The sequence below is a fragment of the Haemaphysalis longicornis genome, unplaced genomic scaffold (assembly GCF_048455015.1).
Source record: "Haemaphysalis longicornis isolate Haplotype H1 unplaced genomic scaffold, Haemaphysalis longicornis Haplotype H1 scaffold_6, whole genome shotgun sequence".
Classification (NCBI taxonomy): Eukaryota; Metazoa; Arthropoda; class Arachnida; order Ixodida; family Ixodidae; genus Haemaphysalis; species Haemaphysalis longicornis.
In genome coordinates this window covers 81,643,707-81,663,153 of record NW_027526407.1, presented here as the reverse complement: position 1 = coordinate 81,663,153, position 19,447 = coordinate 81,643,707, and the positions used below count along the sequence as shown (strand labels likewise).

Below are 19,447 nucleotides of genomic sequence, written 5' to 3'. Positions count from 1 at the left end.
ACCCTGTGCTCTCCATGGTTTCTGTTTTTTGCATCATCAGACAAAGCTTGCACCAAGCTTCGTCGCATGGTCCGCAATCTGTGCTTTTGAAGTTGTTAATTTTAGACGGTGTTACAATGTCTTTTATGTTTCTAGCTCTCCTGTACGCCGTTAGGCGACGCTCAGGAAAGACGCTTTTCATTTTTGCGCTTTGGAGAAGGACGTTATATGCTTTTTAAGTATGTCATTCACGTTCCCAACACCGGCAGAATAACTGAGAATGAGGTTGGCTCGGCTTTTGGAAGTGGATGGTTTGGCAACATTTAGGAGCTCGATTCTGTCTTTCTTGTCAGCCTTTGCAATTGCGTCCTCTATGACAGGCAGAAGATACTGTTGACAGAATAGATTGTTTCGAAGCCTTTCTCAGTTTGAAGTGAAGTTCTTAGGGTCTGAGTACAACCGCTTAAACCTAAGCGACTAGCTGTACGGTATGGGAGCCTTGCAGTGCTTCACATGTCTACTTTTGAAGGAAAGGTATTGGTTGGTTATCCGTCGGTTTTCCATACAAGGAAGTCATTTTGACTCCCACGTCCAGGAAGTTAATTTCGGATGCGGAATACAAGTTGCAAAATTAAGCGTAGTCGTCAAAGTTATTGATCGCCGTAATGAATTCTAGAAGGCGCCTCTCTCCATCACACCAGATGAGGAAGATGTCATGAATTATTGTTTTGTAGAAAAGCGGATGAAGTGTTCCTGTGCCCAGAAATTCTCTTTCCGGCTTGCCCATAAATAGATTTGCATAGTGGAGACCAATTTCTATGCCCATTGGGGTTCTATTAGTCTGTATGAAGTGCTTGTCTCCGAATTCAAAGTTATTCATTTCAATGCTCTTTTCTGCCTTCCTCATCTCTTTCCGCCTTGAAGTGTACATTACGGCCCTGGATCCTCAAATGGTTTAACTTTATATAAGCATCTTCATTCTGGAAGACATTACTCTTGATAAAGAGTAATGTTTGTAAAGAGTAATGATAAAGAGTCAGTAAGTGTAAAAGAACCCTGTTTTTGCATTGGCAGCTGGTCACCTAAGCGCCATCACGGAATCATGACTGGGCGATTCTACTTGTACCTGTAATTCCGCTCGATCGTATCTCTTGAATGCTTACATCCCGTAAACACACTAATGAATGTGTTTTTAGAGCTGGCCCATTCTACACTACTCCTGCTTGTATTATGTCAGTGTGGGGCAAAATTTGCATTTTTCAATACTCCTTGCGTTTTTTCGTTTAAAAATACCTTTCCTGGCTGGAATCAGGCTCAATGGGTTACCAAAAGCTAGTTCTTTCAAATTGAAACAAGTTGTACATTGTATTCATGGTACCTTTAAACGCAGTTGAAAAGTTTCCTTCGTGTTCTTCAAACGCAGTTGAAAAGTTTCCTTCCTGTTCTTTTGCTCTTTTGATAATAGCGGAGGCGCGTGTCTTCAACTCTATTTCATGGACTTGCGAACCTCATTGCAGAAATCTGCGCTGTTGGTTTCTTCCCTTACCCGGAAGTTTCGTACCCGTGTTGTGCAACGCCTTTCGGCAACGCGGGCTTTCCGTCGGCCCCGTTACCCATTCCAGTGCAGCACTCCATTAGCACTCACTCTCCGCGTCTGCTTAGGGGCAGTGGGCGGGAGACTGTTTTCGGAAGCACTGAACAGAAGGCTCACTTGTACGTGCACGAGCAACGGCGCGAGCCTAATTTTCCTTTCGCGCGCTACAGCCCCCATGCATCCGATGGCACGTGTGGGTCGGAATAATGAAACAAACTCCCGTCAAAATATTTATACGCGCCCACAGGCCCGCAAATCCTCTTCTTTTAAAACGGCTCCATTCAGGAAGCAGTCGACCATTTATGGTGTGAGCCGGAAAAGTGGGAAGTGCCGTACTAAGCTCCGGGAGTGCATGCCCACGGAAGCTGTTTTTAAAGCTACGGCATGCGCCCACATGTTTGCGCGGAGATGAAGCCTGTGGGCTTACAACGGCAAGTCAAAAGCGTTTATTTGTTTCTGTCACGGGGGTAATTTTAGTGCTTGTGGAGCCAGCTGTGATCGAACTTAACGATTTCGCGTGACGTACGGTAAGACCTTAGGTTAATACTGTTGCTTCTAAACTGGACATAGATTTTAGAAGCGCCGTCGGGATTTACAGGACAGTGATAGCTGGTGTGGCCTTCTCAGAAGTAGTAAGAGTTGTATTTCAAGCTGGGTAATCTCTAAATGCTACTTTTCAAAGAAAGCACTCTTTAGACGCTCAAATTATCAGAGTTGAACACCCTATCACACTACCAGTTGGGTGTCGGCACGGGTCCCGCCAGGTATTTTGGTTACTGTATTTCACCGACAAAATTATGCAATTCATTTATGACGCACCCCTCTTCATTGATCTGACAAAATCTTTCAGTTGAATAAATCACGAAGTTTTCTTTATTAAACTACCTAAAATAGGCGTTGTAGCTCCGGCGCTGTCACTTATTCAAAGCTACTTATCTGATAGAAGTCGAGCAATCTGTGTCTCACAAAATCTTTCAAACCTAAAAAACGCCCACAAAGGCGTTCCCAGGGCTCAATACTTTGTCCTCTTCTTTTCTTGATATGCATCAATGACCTGCCTCATGGTGTTTCCAACTCCGAACCCTTCTTATACGCCGACACCGCATTGTTAGCTACGGACAAATGCCTTAACTCCATGACTGCAGAACTTATTCTAAAAAACTTAAAACTACACCTCTCATCTCGAAAACAGGTCCAACTCGCCCAACTTGCCATCCTGTTAAAACTACACTCCATGTCACCAGATAATGCGTGTACTTTCAATATCATTTGCAGTTTGACTTTTGTTCTATAGTTTCTCTTTTCGTCTTAGCTTTTGATGGGCTGCGAAGTCAAAATGCAATCTTTTCTTTTTGTAAATATCTGGCTTTGGTAACTTATTCAGCTCCACTGCGGCCACGAAAGCGAATTTCTTGCCCGAAAAACGCATTAATACTAAAATACTTTCAACTTTCCCGCTGCAGTGAAGTAATAGGGACAGCAGGGTGTCGAAACGCACAGTTTTTCGTTCCTGTTTCTGTTTCATTTAATAAAAAAGTCTCGTTCCGGTTCAGCTCAAGAATTAAAAAAAATACGGTTCGTAGCGGTTCCTAGAAATTTATGCTTGCGCGAAAGAAATATTTAGATTTATCGAATTGCGTAACAACCATTGAGAGTTATGTCAAAAACATTAGGTGGTGTTTCTGATTTCTGCAAAAATGTCAGCGCAATAGCTCAGATGCCCACAAGTAAATCCTGGAACACATAAGCGCTTCTTCTCATATACCTCGTGATGGCGCAGTTCCAAATGACTTTCCAGGTTTCCACCCTCGTCCCCAGAGACTGCATTCCGGAAGCTCTCAAACTCGCACGTAGGTTTGATTGAAACGCTCTGGTAGGTGAGAAATCTTACATCGCTATTTTTTCTGGCGCGCCCTATCAGAGCGAAGTATTAAATGATGTTACGTGCTAACAATCTGAGCCTCCAGGAAACCAGCGTTTTGCGCGCGTAGCTCAATCCTTGAGTATGCCGCCTTAATCTGGGACCCTAGCACTCTAACTCTGATAAAAAAATTTCCCCGCATTTCCCCGAGGGGAAGAATGTGAAAGTGCGAATGCACGAGTTGAATTTGCGCGGTTCGGTAATGTTCGCGAAAGAGAGATCACACACACACACACACAACTACAAAGAAAGAAAGATGCATTTATTCACAGACACCTATTTGTGTTGTCGTTGTACTTGATTGCTAGAGCGGATCTCAGCTTTGAAATTTCGTGTCAGTACTCCTTTAAGCGGGTGCATTAGCCCTTCTCACGCCCGATTCTTGGCCAATCTCCCACGTGGGTATGTGCCATGTCAGCGGCCAGGCAGCGCGCGCCCATCTCCCCCCGTTGCCAAGGAAGACGAGGAGATTCCTGGCCAATCCCCCACGTGGGTATGTGCCATCTCCCCCCGTTGCCAAGGGAGACGAGGAGCGCGCGCACCCGCAGCTGTTGCTATGTGGACGGACGGCGGTCAACGGAATTCAGGGTCGCTTATAAAGTGCATTCGCACTTAAAAAAGGTTTAAGTCCAGTATTGCAGCCGATTCGCTTCTTCTTCGCGGCCGCAATGATTTTTGAGTCTTCCTCGTTCCGAGCAAGTGTGGCCACGATTACGGTGAATGCAGTAGCTTTTTTCGGCAAATCATGGCTCATCCCCCAGAGTAGGTATGCTACGCTTGCAAATGTGCGGCGGGGATGCTTGGCGGGCATCGCGAGGCACGCACACAAGCCATCAACATTTTCTTGGTTTTGTTAACTGCCGGGCCGTCGTCGCTGACGTGCGCGCGCGGGCCAGTTTCTTGGTATTTTACTTCGGGCACAAAAAATTACGATTTACTAAACAGTTTAGCTGTTAATAAATGTGATGCAATTCAAAATCTTACTGTGAGATTTGTTACGTATGGCTATAGTTGTTATACTGTCGTTATCAGTTTAAAACGCTCTGTCTCACGGGACAGTTTTAAACACCGGCAGCCCTTTACTTTCTGTTTAATCTTAAAGATTGTATTTTAGAAGGTAGCAACGGATTGACATCAGTGCCTTCAGTGTACATCCAGACGATGGGATAACACCAAGAAAATTAGTGAATATTCATGCCGCGCATTGCTGCCATGCGCACAACCAAGACTCTGTGATGTCATAAAGAATCGCCAAAAGTGGCTGGGGAGTGCCCCTTGCTTAATATTTTTCTTCAATATCCAGTATATTTGTCGGGGGTTTCGGATAAATTGGTATCAGGGTTATCGGGGCAGAGCGGTGTTTCTAATGAAGCATACTTCTATGTTGTCTTCATGCAGCCTTTATGCTGAGAAGAATGGTGTTGCTGGTTCCAAATCTGGACACATTTCGCACCTTTCTATTCTGCCCTTAAAGCTAACTTAGCTTGTCTACGTGCTCCAGTCAAGACAATTTACGCATAAGTGGCCTAGCATAAAAAAAATTCAGCTCCTTCGTAAGAAGGACTGACTGACAACCAGCCAGGGTGAAACTTAGAACGCGGCCAACGAACCCATGGCAAAGAACTACGTCCGCTGTTGGCCGCCGTCGGCCCCTCATTTGCATCATGGCGAAGGTTGCCTCCATAACGGGCGTCCGCGTTCTTTTCGTTAAGAGCCCGCGACGCTTTGTCCTTGAGCAGTTATGAATGAATGGTAGGGGAATAAGGCACGCCTATACTTACCCTGTTTACAATTCCTGTCATAACTGCAATCAAGCTGCCAGGTTTCCTTACCTGCACGGCAGATAATGCGATACCGGAAGATTCTTGTCCGGTTAGATGAGCGACAGGGTAGCTACCCAAACAAAAATACGTCCCGCCTGGATCATGCCGCCTGATGCCACTATGTAAATGTTCCAGCAAAGCGCAGCGCCTAGTTTGACGAATCTATTTTCACCTTTATTTTTTTATTTAGCTTGCTGGTTAAACCTCTTGGCACCCGCCATTCAGTTGGCTGTGGTGAAGTACAGTGCGTCTTTCAGCTACATACGGATAAGTGGAGTCTTATGTGTGGTAACCTTATCCCGCTTTAAACACGTGGCTTAGCAGATTTCGCAGTTATCCACGATGATGCCTTTAGTTTAGGGACTCTTCACAACACTCTCATATATGCTCCGTGCTTATTAACCAAGGTATTATCACAGGTAAGGTTTCTATGACACTGACTGGGAGCCCCCCAACAACGTTTATAAAATCTCGCGTACTTTTTAGCCACATCTGGCAGTGCGCACCTTAGATTTCAATGCTTTAGAAAAAATTTGGAAGATCTTGAGCAACACTTTTTTTGTTTTCATTTACTTTCTTGCAACTATCTTCTCCCTTTTTGGTTGACAAACCAAGTTAAACGCGTTTCTAATGGTAGTTAACTTTAAGTAGTGCAGTTATATAGCCTAGTATACAGTCATACCTCGCCTGTCATCGCCAATTTGGTTGAAATTTTTATCCGTAGTCTTAAAAACGCAATAAAACAATTACTCAAATTTAATATTTTGAATAGCGAATTGATGTCATTCTAAGATGAGGTTACTCTTATATGTTAATATAATATTATTCAGCCTAACAATCCTCTTTTATCCCTGTATGTATTGCCGTTAGTTTCATATCACTTTTTACTTTCAGCAATTCATGAAAGAACCTCAGCAATATCTAACATCGCGTATTTTTACCCACTCGGTTAAAAAATGAGCACTTTTTCGTGCCAAGAAAAGAAACTGACACAACACATATACGAAAATTCGCACGAACTTTTATTGAGGATGCGTCACACGCAGTTACTGTATATCAAGAACGACATCCAGAGGAACTTTGAGTATCGAAACAGGGTGGTGAAAAACCATGCGAAGTGTTTTTGTCTAGTGAGGCTGCCAATGATTTCCGATCCACACGCATACAACATGAAACTCGTCGTGTTTTAGCATAAAGTAAGGCCAACAAATTGTTTAAATTCTATCATAGAAACAGTTATAGATTGCTTGCTTACATGAATATTTCTTTTGCTTCTAATTAACTTTTTATGTAATCTAGCTGCCATTTGGCACAGGATATTACCGTGAAGCAAGTTCAGCAGAATGTGCCGCAAGATTTGCTAGCGAAGTTTTTTGGCAGCATTTTATATCACAGTTGGCCAGTGACGCATGAGCAGTGCAATCGTTGGCCCAAGAGAAGGTTTGATTAGCAAAATACTACAAGGTATCTGCCACAACCCATATTGCTCTAGAAATGGCGACCTGCGCCAGTCACGAAAACTGTCTCGTAAGACTGAACAAGACACTGACTAGAAGAAGGTCTCGGTAATGTGTGGAACAAAGTTGTAAAGGGCGATTGTGATTACTGTTTCAGTATTGTTTGAGACAAAGCCCGAAAAAAACTTTAGAGTCATGGCTAACAACACAATGTTGAGAAAAAATGTGATTTACATATGAAACAATGAAAATAAAAGTTATTGCTGAAGGGAATCTGTTGGGTTTCAATGGGCACACAAAAGAGGTATAAAAAACTATACGGAATGCAGTGGTTCACACAGTGAATATCAGTCATGTTGGTGGTAGCACAAATAATGAAGACAGAATGAGCCCAACCTAAATCGTCTGATGATATGAGCTTTCTACATGGGCCGTCTGGCAGTTATCGAATAAACCCTGACGAAGATGAGCTGCAACGAAACATTTGGCACAATAACGATACATCGCACAGAGTGAGCCAAGTTCGTTGGGTCAATGTTATTACGGCCAAGAAGACACACAGAGCCAAAGGCAGAGACCTCAGAGAGCTTCCCTTTCTTGAGTGCAATCGCGTTCTATGTACACAGATCGAGTCTTAAACTCTCGTCATCTTACAAAGGCAGGGAGGGCGTCGTCTTGTGTCGCTTGGCATTCCTGCCAAAGATGGCTCCGAGCATCCTCGAGACAGTAACAACGGTGAGACGCCGCCTCACGGGCGTCAGAGATGGGAGGATCTTGGTGGCCAGGACCTATCGAAGCATGCTCTGAAAGGCCATGCTGACTTTCGCGTAGCTGTCGGCCACCGACACTACGTAGAACTGGCACTGGATGCTCAGACACAGCTGGCAGCCGTCGTCGACGTCCACTTGGCGCACGTGAAACAGGTCACTTTTGTTTGCCACATGGATCGTGGGAAGGCAAGGGCACAGCTGCTGAGCCTTCTGTAGGCATGTGCTCGCCTCCTCGAAGCTCCAGCGGTCTTCGACGCTGTACACGACTACTAGGGCATCGGCCGAGCCAATATTGTCCTCGGGGAAACTTGTTATCCTGGAAGTACAAGAATACCGACTCGTCACAAAACTGGCTGATCTAAACTGCTTTTTCTTAGAATGTTCGCGAAGGTGGGAAGTCTAATGGCCCAACATAATTGGTTAGAGTTCTCTATAGTTATGTGATTATAATATTTTTCACAGCTTACAAAATGTTAACGCAAAATAATATTGCTCATTTTGTTATGTCATTAGAAAACTTGACCGAGCGTTTTACCTCAATGATACATTCGTGTATTATAAAAAAAACCTAGTCAACATAACCTTCAATTAACTTGTAATACACCAAAAGACCTGGCGTAAATACTCGCTGCTGAAAAAGAAGCCCTGCCCAAAGTATCAGAACGCTAGCATTTAACGAAGCATCAGCGTATTTACCTTTTCCAGGACGTGTTTTCAATGCTCTACTAGCCATACGTGACCACCTTAGGAACGTCTCTCGAGCTTTAGCCGTAAGCACATTCGGTCTTATAGAATGACAAAAAATTAAGTGCTCTGCATCATATTTCCGTTGGTGTTTATTTCGCCTTGTTTGCACTTTATATAACGAAGAGATATGTTCCTCCTACTTTTCTGAGAAAGTTGCAGCGAAGCTGTTTAAATGACAACGGCAATAACAGAGTACTAACCTGGTCTCTCGACGTGTCCAGTATCTCCAACTCGCACTTCTTGTTATCGACGAGAACCGTGTGTCTGTAGAGCAGGTCCTTCAGAGTGCTGTGCTCGCTGACGAAGCGCCGCGTCAGGAACGTCACAGTGACAGCTGCAACGAGACAAAAAGGCACGAAAAGTCGAGCATGTGTTGGATAGACATGAATCTAGTTACGCCTCATAATTTTTTTATTTATTTCATGCAATATAGACGTTTTGTACCTCAACGAGAGGGATATTCCTGCCTCTAAACGACCTGCGCTCTGAATAAGGATAACGCATTCTTCATTTCAGGGTTTCGGGAAGGGAGACATTTCAGGATAAAACACACGAGAAAAACTGTGATGTACAAACCCAACCAAACCAACCGAGCAAAACTATTTTATATGACAATGCACCTATGAAAATGGAAATTTCTACGATGCTTTCAAAACTTTTAGTGGGCTGATACCATAGTCAACAAGAGCTCAACGTAATCCTCTTGGTTCCAAATTAATATTAAAAACAAGTACTGCCCACGAAATGCGAAAGCGAAGCAGTCGGGTGAACCTTTCATCTCTAATTTGATAAAAAGGTGGAAGGCAGTGCCGAAAAGAATAAACAAGACAGCAAAGGGAAAAAGTCCGCCGGAGCCTCCACCCGCGCCAACCGTAACTCGAAAAGTGACGACAAAAAAGAGTCGCTGGAGTTTCGAGATATATTCGAGTATTATCTCATTTCGCCATCTTCAACCCGCTTAGCCGAGCGGATTCTTGGGCTCACACAGATTCGGGGATATCAACTGCACTGCACTGCTTCGCTCAAACGACCTGCTATGATGACTACGGGAAGGGCTCTAGGATAGATAATGCGCTTCTTTGGGGAATTGAAAACTTTCCTCTGTCTGTGAGTACGATAAGGGCGGCTGAAAGTATTCCTGCGTCTCACACCCGTTTCCCGATTTAATTATTCGGGAGACATTCATCGCAATACGGTGGGTGTGACTATTAAAACAGGCCAAAAGGCATAGTGACAAGTTTATCCGTGAAGTTTCTGGCCAAAAAAAAACGTCTATCCCTAGAAGATCTGCTGTCGTCGCTCCAGCCCAGTGCCGCTGCGAGAGGGATACGGTTGGGATGTCCACGCACGGGGCGCAGTGAGGGCCAGGCCAGTAAGCCAGCCGGAACATCAAAGGCGACCGGCATCATCGCTCGCCCTCTGGCCTCCCCGCATTTGCAGAGATCTCTTGCGGTGGCGTGGGATGCATTATCCACTCAAAGGTGGCCGACAGTGCTCGGGTATCGCATCTCCCGCCGTCAGCCACTCCTTTAATTCTGGTGGGAGGGGCCGCTAGAGAATCAGTGTGGGTACTCTGCGCCACGGATCATTCATTCGACTACAAGTACCTACAAGCGCTAAGATACCATCACACGTCTTGGAACTGGAGGGTTTGTTTGCGTAATGTGCCGTGATTGTGCCTACTTTTCGCGGTGAGCTGGTCGACTTGCGGTTGCGGCTTTCTCGAGAAGTCGGAGAGCGAAGAAACCAGTGGAAGGAACTCTGCCCGGTGAGGCACTTTCAAATTTTGTTTGGCCTGTGGGTGCAGCCAAGCGTTGAATGCAACTCAGGCGTTCTGGCAGCGCTCAGTGCCTACCCTTCGAAAAACCTCAGGTAATTCGGGCTTCACAAAAGGAGGGGCATATTGACGTGGCCTTGGCCTGTCAGAGAGTGCTTGCTGGCGCTTTTCTATGAGGCGCCAGCGGAAAAAAATGACGAATTTTGTTTGGACCGCTCTCGAATGTTGAAGTTGCGACTTTAGTGTCGGTCCTAAAGGTGCAGGCTTCAAATTTAGCGAGGCCAACCAAGTGACTGATGCAAAACAGGGCACTGGGGAGTCTGTTATCAACACCCCCAGTTAATAGTGGGGCAGAACTTAATACCGACAGCGACAACCTTCACTCCAATTCTAAATGTAGCATTACATAGTGGGAATACTTCTATCCAGCGACAAACCTCTGAAATGCTACGAATACCGAAATATAAAAAAACCCGGAAAGCACTCATATTTATAGCGAACTTTAACACAGAACGAAGAAAGAAAAGACGAAACACACGCTGGCGTGTGTTTCGACTATTTTTTCTTTGTCCCGTGTTAAAGTTCGCTAGAGGTATGAGTTCATTAGTCAGTAACCAACTCGCCCAACTCCCCGCTTTAATTTACCCGGAAAGCAACCTGGTACCTACGCTATGCCGCAAGAGATGTCTGAAGAAGAAAACGGTGTTCCGGCACGCACTCCAACCGTTCGTCAATTTCACTCCTCATCCACAAGGTTCGGCTGCTCAGCACCACTGGCGCTGATTCCAGCTGTACTACTTTAAACAACCGTTTCGAAGACCTGCTCGTGCTTCTCGCACGCCCCTCCCAAGAGACGTCCTTCGCCTTGTGAGCGTTCACTCTGGCCTGCTCTCCATGGAGAGTTCGGCGGATACCCCATGACAGGTCCGTTATCAGCACACGGTCCGTCACGAATAGAGTGTGATGCCTTACACCAACAGCGGCCCACATGTTCCGCAGCTCTCTAATTTTGAGAAGTTTGGATGAATTTGACCCTTGGAAGGTTTCGCCGACGGAACTGTACACGCCTTCACGAAGCCGCCATCGTAATGAACCATCCTAATAACGGCTCTTGTTTGGCGTGCACGATGGCCACGTGGTTAGGGTTTTTGCTTCCTCCGAACATCGGAAAATGTTTGTGGAGCTTGGGAAGGACGTCGACCAAGCAACGGGACCACAAAACATTGTCAGCGCTTGGATGCTGAAGTGAGATATTTTTCTCCAGCGCGCGCTATCCTTGGAATTATTTGAGGAAGTTCCGAGTCACTACCCGTGACAATGACTGCGCTAATTGCCGCTATTAAGATTGTGTGCTCTAATAATCTAAAAAACTGTGCCTCAAGAGCAAGCACTACAATGCTTCATTGGTTGCGTAAGACTTTTCGAAATACGCAGCGAGGAGAACGAGACGCAAAACGCCCAAAACAATTAGTGATCGCCTTTTTTTGCACTTCTTTTTTTTTGTGTGTGCATAGAGTATTGGATTTGCGCTGCAAGTTAAAAAAGAACCGGCATCAACTCACCGAATTTGTTATTGTGCTTCTGTAGAGCTCTCTCCTACACCGACGCACTTCAAGACGGACGTCATTATGTGGAGTCAGTTTCGCAACTCAATTGCAACCGGGAAATAAGCAGCCTTCCGAGAAGGAATCCTGATCGAGGTTAATAGAAAACCTGCATTCGATCTCGGCTCCAAATTGAGCTATGCGCCCACTGTTCTCCTAGAACGTCAGACGAGGCGCGAGGAACTGGTCCGGCGTCATCGTTTATAAAACCGCTTGTCGTGACGCACCCGCCATAGTGGGGAAACCTCGAGGCTTTTGTCTCGCTTGCTAAGGTAGACAAAAGCGGAATGAAGAGAATGACTTTTTCGAATTTCGAGGTTTGTAATTTGGCATTGACGAGAGCACTTTGCCTGCTTCGGACTTGGGCGCCTTCAGACAATTTGTATCTGTGTAATTGTTGTTTTATTGTGCCAATCTTGGATGCAGAAGTGTCGTATGTTCTTGAAAATTAGGTAGTAATTTCGCAATCAGCGTTGTGGGCGCGCGAAGCTATGGTAATATGCTAGCACTTTATTTAAATTATGATGAACCTGTCGCATACGTTCGGTACTACGTGGTCATAAAATAAATAAATAAGAAGAAACAGGGCTAGCTCCCAGCTTCCTTTGCGCACGATGCCCGACACTGGCTTATACATTGACACTGTTGAGGCTTACTTCAACTTCGCGAACTTCGTCGCTATGAAGAATTCATTCCAAGTCCTACAAACAGCCTCCAAACCTCACGTAAGAAAGTTAAAGTCTCTAACAGAATAACAGGCGTAACATTTCAATTGTCCTAGCTTCTAATAGAGACTTTCTTTCTGCGTTCAGGGGGAACTGGCTTTTCTTGCGTCATGAACACACGGTGCGTGAAATTCGACACGCGCCCTTTCATCTCCCCACACAATGCCTCTCCGCCCTAAAGGCAGTTCGCCTGGTCGCTAAAGGTCATAAATGCACAACACGTGACACTTTCGTTTGGCCGACAAACTTCGACACGCTTTCGGTTGGGCGGTGGCAATGCAAAGGGCAGCAACCGAGGAAATTGGGCGCGAAAACAACCACCGGTCAGCCAGCCCCCCTCACCCTCTTCACCCGCCGCCCCGCTTTCAGGTTGTTGGTGAAAGGGAGGGGGCGGACCCGTAGAATCTTCAGCACATGCGCTCTGAAAGCCAGGGAAGGTGTACTTTAAACTTACCGCCCAGAGGTGAAAACAAGCTTGGCATGTTCGCCTAGACACCAAGGCCCCTGAGACTAGGGAACCGCCAATTACTGCGTATTATTCTCTCCTAACCCGGCGCGGAAAGAGGAGCCATCCGTTTTGAGAGTGGAGGCGAGCCACATGAAGGGGGCGCAAGAAAAGCGAAGCAGTGCAAACCAAAACAGAGCCGCATTCCGGGACTCGCCAGGTGGCGTCTGGCATCTTTCAGGGCTCCTCCGGCGTTAAAAGGAACGGCCCCCTGACCGCCGGAAAGGAAACTCACACGCGGCGTGCCACGCGCCGTCTGCCGCACAGCTGGCGAAACACATGGCAGACAAAAGCTGCGATTTGGTGCACTCTTACCTCGGCGACACAAAAAGAAGGCATAGCGGCAATATAAAGCGGCGCTGGTTTCTTTGTGCTACCTTTTGACGGTCCTGCGTGCAAATGAGTGATAGGCGCCTTTTGAATTGGTCAATCTGACAATTTTGAGGCATGCGCGGAGGAACGCTAGAACGACGACAGAAAGGGTTGCTACTGGGAAGAAGTTAAGAGACAGCAAACGAACAGCGAAGAAAACCTAAACATACGCACCAGAGAACACACGCAACATTGACAGTTCACGCGTCTTATCGCTTTTTAATTGATGTGTTCTGGCTCACAGAAAAAAACCCATGCGTGGAGATATGCAAGAAACTTCATTGTAAATGGCTTCAATGATGGGTCGTCGACAAATGCCGGTTACCGTACCTGATACCGTTGAGTCTTACGCAAAGATCCGGTTTACCGTGGCCAGATCGTTCAAACGGTTCTTCGATGGGCCTCCGCCTGTACACTGAAGGGAAACATTACAGCTGTTCCCCATTACAGATAATATATGTCGCGATTCATGTCACTACAACGAATTGACTGTGTACGCTGTTTGCTCGTACACACCCGGTGAGACAGTAACGGGATAAACTTCCGGTGTATTGAATCTGTAGTCTGTTGCTGATACAAGAGGTGGGGAACGGAAGAAAGAGAGGGTGGAGAGAGTGAAGAGAAATTTGCGAGAGAGTGCAAATGTGCACTCGACTGACCTCATTTGCCGACACTCCGACTTCCCATGACCATGATGCGGACGAGTGAGGGTGCACTATTTTTTCGGTTCACGGACACCGCTGCGAGAGGTATTGACGACGATCTCCTTGCTGCTAGCAGATCCACGACGCCGCGAACCGCACAAATCCGGCACCCCAGAGCAGTCACTGTCACAATCCTCGCAGAAGCACGAGAGCGCACGCCAATCGCGGCCTGCACGCGGTTAACAGGGCCCGGATGAACACTCAAAGGAATTAAGTACCAGTTGCGGATCGAACGGCAAACGCCCTCTCAGTGAACTCTCCTCAAGGGGCAGCGGCCGTTTCATGACGGGCCGCTTTGTCACGTGGCCCGGAGCCGCGGCCAATCTGAGCTCGCCATCGCCCCAAGTGCGCTTTCGAATCAGCGTTTGGCGCGCCTTCGGTGTCTCTCTCGGCGACCAACGCTCACGTGTTTTCCTCACATTGGAGTTGGGCTGTTGGGGCCCGGGGCTCCCCGCTGTGCGAAGACGGGGCTTTTGATTGTAGTTTCTTGAAGGTGGACTCTACGCGTGACTTCTTGAGTGCCTTTTCTCCACCGCTGCTGCACGCAAGTTCTGCGCGCATTCATCCCTCTTGGCAGGCCGCAACGTCTTCCCGGGTCGTTTGACACAGGTGTCACCTGGCAACATCGTGCTGCCTCTTTACGTGTGCATTTCGCGCGTTTGGTATGTGTTATAATAGCCTTGGTTATATCATGCTTCCGTTGCGGTTCTCGAAGCAGAATTCTTGTTAGGCGACATTTTTTTATGCATGCATGTCACTGTTAACAGTTGATTAAGCCCCTGTTTGACGAGTCAGGGGATAACTAGCGGTGCATGACTGAAATAGAGCACGTATGCACACGACCACGTGAAAGAAGAAAAGTAAGAATACTCGATAACAATACGAGTTAGTTCTCTACCCTATTTCCCCTTTGCGCAACCTACTTGAGTAAAGGTATGCTTACGCATTGCTACACAATGCAAGTAAAGATTATCGCCTTTATTTTTTCGTGGAAGGTCGTCGACTGCAACAAATTCAACTTAGGGGCATATTACCCCCCCCCCCCCCCCACACACACACACAAAGAAGTAGTGAAGGAGACAGCAAATCGCCAAGAATGAATCATTTTGCCTCTGGAGGTGCCACGAGATGACTCAATCTTGAGATAGCATTGAGGAAGCCCGAAAGACAAGAAAGCTCAAAATGAGCTTTACGCACCGAATCTCCACCTGAATGATGAAGCACCCCATAGTGGAGGCCTGAACATTAATTTAATCCGCGTGTGGAGTCATCAGCATTAGCGGGAGTGTCTACATTAATTGTTTTGGTTTCACGACCCTTTGGCCTCTTTCGTACTGTTTCTTGCGCTTAAGAAACTAGGGCCTAGAAAAGCGGCAGGGCGCATGAATCTAACAACTGGTTTAGTATTTGTAGTGAATACAATTATTTAACCGGTACAACTAGCACAGATTGATGGGAGTTATTAACAACCTTTCGCTATGCAGACGCATTTCTTACCTCAAATTTTCCCATCTGATTTCCACCAATCGCTCTATCTCCTGTGTTTCTACTCCCGTTTAGGTAGTCTTTTTGTAATATGATGTTTACCGTGTTGTGGGCCCCACAAATTGCATTGCCATTGGAACTACACTTCTTTCTATGCCTCCCTATGAGAAGGTAATTACATCGACGTAACACTGGGAGTAGGGTGATGCACGGTATTGACATAAGATGTTCCATATTGTCATGCGGGGACGCATATTGTTGATTACGGCCACGCCGATCGGCGTAACCGTCTAGCCAAGACACGCAAGAGCTGGTGATAACAACCTGGGAGAATGCTTTTCTTCGTCCCTCCAATGTTAGTACGCTGACGAAATTGGTTGTCTCCCGTTCGTAAATGTCAATATTACTACAGTCGTAAGTGCTTACACAAGAGTAGGCTTTGTTAACTGCACACAAATGCAGTGCATAAGCACTTATGGATCCCCATAACGTCCAGTTATTAACGCTTATGCAGCGTTAGGTCACCCCAATTAATGACACCGCACCTGCGCTTTGGCGAATGGTGGGTCGATAGTTCTTACGAACCAAAGCCTAGGGAAAAAGTTTACTCCATGGCTTGTCCAAAGATCATACACAGCTAACAAGCTTAGGTAGAAGTAATAGGCGCGAACTAACTGATGATGTACCTGCACAAATATGAAGAATTCAGTGCAGCGTATGATGAGGGAATGAATTTATTGTTACAAACAATATAAAAGAAAGCCCAACAGCAGGCGTAGGTGTCTAAGCTAAGGGTTGACACTGGAATGCCAGCCGGTGTTCGATGTGGGAGGATGGGGAAAAGAGACAGGCAGGAAAAGGAGAGGAGACAGTGAGGGAGAATACATATATATAGGAGAATCTAACGTTTGAATGTCACCGCAATTTGTTATCAGAAGCTCTCAAAACTAAGTGTCAGCCAACCGCGATCTCTAGATGGGAGCTAAGCAACCACTACCACTTTTTTTCAAAAAGCACGCGGTGCCGCGTTCGCGACGACTCGGGAAGCGTCAAGATCAACACCGGGGACAGCAACGGTTGAGCGGTAGTTGATACGGAGTGGCGAACAATGTTTGTTTATTGCATCTTTCATATGCTGCAGATTCTAAATTGTTCACACCTAATTATCATTACCGTGGCGCACAATTTAGGGCTGCAATTGCCGCAATAAAGACAAATTTACGACATATAAAAAAAAACAATGACTGCAGGACAAAATAAGTTTATTTTTTACATAAAACACATCTGGTGGACTGTACGCCAAAATATGAATTTCATTTGGGGTTCTTAAAGCCTATGCTTTTGTCGGTTGACCGCTAGGCTTTGGTGGTTGACCGGCGGCTGACCACCAGGCTTCACACTCCCTCCTCAATATTTTTTTAACGTCACTCTCATTCTGCCTCAGGAGAAATACCTGTAAAGTGAGTGACATCGGTTGCGGCGTCGGAAATCTGCGGGTGGTGCTCGCCGACCTGGGGTATCTCCATTGCGAGTAAACTCAAGCGAGCACGCCGCATATGTCAGGTTTTAAGTAGTGTTTTGATTTCCTTTTTCACTTCGTACGCGCAATATTTTCGCCGTGATTGTGTCGGAGATGTTCATTGTAAAAGTAGGGCGCGTTAAAAAAGCCTTAGGTATATCTGGACGCGGTTAGAAATGGGGGGCATACCAAAGTCATAACTGCACCGACATACGGTAGTTATCAGCGATACATCGTTAAACATGGAATCGTTATAAGTGGGTTCGACTCTATTCCAAAGTGTGAGGTCTTTTATTTTTATGAGGTTCTTTCTGCCGAATGAATGTAACTGCATGGTGCTGGCAACACACCAAATTTCTATGCCATAAGTGAGCACTGCTTTGCCTTCCACCGTGTCTATTATTTTTTTTTCTTTTGTAATCACGATAGCAAACTGTTTAAAGCGAACCATTTTTTGCTTCAATCATGGCGACCGCACATGAACACTTACTGCCGAAAAGTCAACTTCACACCATGAGAGGACACATGGTGATAATGGATTTCCGGAAAGGCACATAACACGCCTTAAAAAAAAGAGAAAAAAAAAACGCTGGATGTGGTCGGAATCGTACCTACGACCCTCGCGTTGTAAATTGGACGTTTGTCCGATTTCGCTGTTCGGATAGGGTCAAAGCAGTTTTCATTAATGGGATTAAGATGATTAATTACATGCGGATTATTTATTATCTTATTCATTCACTACTGATCGCAGCTGCCATTGTTACTGTCTATTTTTCCGTAGTGAATGTCTGCAGATTGAGGAGAATGAGGGGGCAGCATTGCCCCTCTTGAAGCCGCAATTATTGGTGACCTTCATCGAAGTTATGAAAAATTTTACTTGTCCCAGTCATTATCTGACCTTTGTGAGTCTCCTTCCGTAGAGCTTTTATGTTGGTCGCAAACTTCTAAACGCAGCTGCCATTGTCATTGGCCAATGTCATAAATGTGTTAGTGCAACTTCTAGAGAATCGGGAAGCATATTCTTTATTCAGATCCAGAATAACAGAATTTGTGTGACTTCCTTATTCTAGGGAGCCACGTACTGTAACTACTATGGAAGCCAAATGGATCATGCTTTGCTTGTCCTGGAGGTTTGTTCGGTCCAACGCACATTCCTACACATCTGGAATAAGTGAGCACACCTCTATCTCTAAACAGCCCTAAGCCCTCTAAACAGCTCCCAGGTGCTCCGTCATCCCAAACACCGATGCCCAAAACAGCATCAGCAGTGGGTAATCACGGTTAGAGCGTACAGCAGTGCTAATGACCATCGTTCTTGTCGCTGGTGCCAACTTCAATTTCCTTTAATTCAGATGGCACCGCGTGAGCATGGCACCGTCTGGCGTCGAGGTGGGCGCGGCTGCCTCGATTTCTCCCAGTGTGGCGCCGCTGCTGCCGTACGACCCACGCCCGCTACCGAGTAGTTACGACCAAGCGACCTTACCCCCACATACATGACCGCTAAAGCAAGACGTCGAGACGCCGAAACCGCAAATGACAAACTCGTGTCCCTGCGCTAAATCAGGTAGAGCGGATTCGCTGCTTTGCTTTTCTTTCGCAATAAGCAAGTATGACCTTGTAGAATACCCTGAGGGCTGCACAACCCATGCGAAATATGCTAACTGAGAACGCTTTGGGTCCCTGCCGGTAGCTAGAGGCGGCTTTGTAGGAGCAAGCTGCATCTTCTAGTAGAATTGTGGATTGTGTATTTTTCAATGTTGGGTTTACTGCGACTTAATATAATGTCTGTAGCCAAGTTTGCTTCTGCTTGCACACGAGTTCATGATATATGCTCGTATGCAGACTGCAGATTGTGCGAGAGTTCCGCTTCTTTTAAATGCAGAACGTTTTGTAATATTAACAAAAAATTGCCAAAACCAGGTTTTCGCTGCCTGAACTAACTCCTTCGATTTCAGATCATTGTTGAAAGCTCTGAAATGACTGAGACCAAGATAGATATTCTTTCTCGAAAACTTCGTTCATAAGGGCCTTTTTGCATTTAGCTTCCAGCAGAGACAGAGAGAGAGAGAGAGAGAACGAGGGTCCACTATATATATATATATATATATATATATATATATATATATATATATATATATATATATATATATATATATATATCAAATATATATACAATACATAAAATAAAACGGTTGCAGCGGACGCCATGGCAGAGTCATAAATGCCGGAGCGGCATTACAAAACATTACGTCAACGCTTCTCTTGGGTGTTCTTCTATCTAAAAGAAAATGTGGTGGTTGTGCAGAGTCTGGTATGCGTAGTTTATTTCCCTTCCAGTGGCGGGGTCACCAGTCTTTGGAAGCATTGTTTGAGGTCTAAAAAAAGCTCACAAAACCTGCTTTAGATTACTTGGTCGTCGCGAACATGCCGGCTGACGTAATGTTCTAGGATGCGTAGTTATATAA

General features: G+C 45.8%; 1 pseudogene; it reads right to left on the bottom strand.

The window, feature by feature from the left end:
• Positions 1-7,054: 7,054 nt before the first annotated feature.
• On the bottom strand, positions 7,055-18,477 carry LOC144143106 (ras-related and estrogen-regulated growth inhibitor-like protein; annotated as a pseudogene).
• Positions 18,478-19,447: the final 970 nt, after the last annotated feature.